At 43.5% G+C, this 1,904-nt stretch overlaps 1 pseudogene; it reads left to right on the top strand.

The window, feature by feature from the left end:
* Positions 1 to 1,309: 1,309 nt before the first annotated feature.
* On the top strand, positions 1,310 to 1,427 carry LOC111738611 (annotated as a pseudogene).
* The last annotated feature ends 477 nt before the right edge of the window (positions 1,428 to 1,904 follow it).

Below are 1,904 nucleotides of genomic sequence, written 5' to 3'. Positions count from 1 at the left end.
CTGACAACTTAACTTAGGACAGCTGGCCTCCATGACTGTTGGAGAATAAATTTCTGTGGTTCGTAAGCCACCCGATGAGTGGACATTTGTTACAGCAGCCCTAGCCAACTAATGCGCTAGCCCTAGCCAACTAAATGACTAAGTGTTAGAACTAGGGGTGCCTGTGCAGGAAGACGTTACACACAGCTCCTGCCTTCAGGGAGTTCAGAGTCTTGTTGGGGGAGATAGGCAGTAAACAGATACCTAAAATCTTCTCTGTTAAGGGCTAAGATAAGGGGACACAAGGAGAGAGCTCTAGCTCAGGCTTCGGCATCTTCAATACCCAGAGATGAGGCTGACAGCACAGTATTCATTACCCCTGTCACATGTCACCTGAGCCCTGACTTATATCCCCAATGAAACATGTAACACTGGAGTTCATCTTTGTCATCCTTAACTAATGTCCAATGTGTAAGGATCTCTGGCTGCATTCCCATTTCCTGGTTGTTTGGAAGTACCCTAACTTCCAAAGAAGAAATCCTGCTTCATTTCTTATTTAATTTTTATTTCATACCCTAGAACTTCCCTAGAACTTCCATGCCCATGGCGAAGAAACTCACCATAGATCACTCACCTGTACCTTCTAGGCCCCTAGCTATTAGGGAGATGAAATTGGTCAGACTTGGGATTTGGGTATTAAAGGGGAGGTGGGGACAAGGATGTCTCCCCAGTTTCTGCTTTGGGATACTGTCGCTTCCTGGAAAAGGGAATACAGGAGGTCAAATAGGCATGCCTGAGGAGCTGGGAGCTCAGACTTGGGTTTACTGAATTTGAATTATCTGGGGAACATCCAGCTAGAGATAGCTGATCAGCAGTTGTCTGTGTGACTCTGTCTGGAGTAATAAGAGGTGTCTGAGCATTTCGAATTCCATTACGGTCATCTCTGATGATGCGTCTCTGTCTGAAAACCAGACTAAGCTAATAAACTTTAATTGTACTTAAGATAGTGAAAAGGCGGGGCTCATGCCTCCTGTATAATGTCATATACTCCACAGACTCCAAGAAAAAGAAGAGATAGGGGTCTTGACGAGCTATTGCATTCATCCACCTGACTCCTGGTAACTATTCTGTTAGAGTGAAGGTAGCCAGGAACCCATAGGGTGTGGAGATTTGCAATAATGCGATTTCAACAGGAAGCTGGAAAGTTTAGTCCTTAGAGGTCCAATTTATCTTCTTCAGGTGGTAGCAGTCTAAAAATATTTTCTGGAATATCAATACTCTGCCTTTGGTGATAGGGAGTTGCTATTATTTTAAAGATGTCCCCTTCAGTGTCTATGGCCATGCCAACCTGAACGTGCCCGATCTCGTCTGATCTCGGAAGCTATGCAGGGTTGGGACTGGTTAGTACTTGGATGGGAGACCACCAGGAAGACCAGGTGCTGTAGGCGTTAAAAAAAAAAAAAGTCTCCTTCGAGAAAGTGCTCACAAATCTTGGCCTTCCTGGTGTGAGTGTGCAATCAGCAAGGAATTGATGGAAATGTATTCTTCTATATAGTGGTGTTTTCACGATGCTTTTTGGTTCACAGAAAAAAGATAGAGAAAGTGGACTTGTGTACATATCTATAGATAACAAATATATGTGGAAGGGAACAGGGAAGAACAACCTTACCTCTCAAATATAAAAGATGGGGAGAAAAAAGTGAAGTCGGAGGGAGAAACACAGGAATTTTAAGCTAGGGGTTTAACTGCTTTGTCTTTATTTTCTCATCCATAGATGGAGATAATAAGACCCTTCTCCCACTGGGATGCTCTAAGGATTAAACGAACTATTACTGCAAAGCCCCTTTCACAGAGACTGGCATATAGTAGATGCTCAATAAATGGCAGCCTTTACTTAAATTTTAAGTAATGGAGGGCCCACTCCC

This window comes from Pteropus vampyrus, unplaced genomic scaffold (genome assembly GCF_000151845.1).
Source record: "Pteropus vampyrus isolate Shadow unplaced genomic scaffold, Pvam_2.0 Scaffold40, whole genome shotgun sequence".
Classification (NCBI taxonomy): Eukaryota; Metazoa; Chordata; class Mammalia; order Chiroptera; family Pteropodidae; genus Pteropus; species Pteropus vampyrus.
Note: the sequence above shows the minus strand (reverse complement) of the source record. Positions and strands in the feature narration are given on the sequence as shown.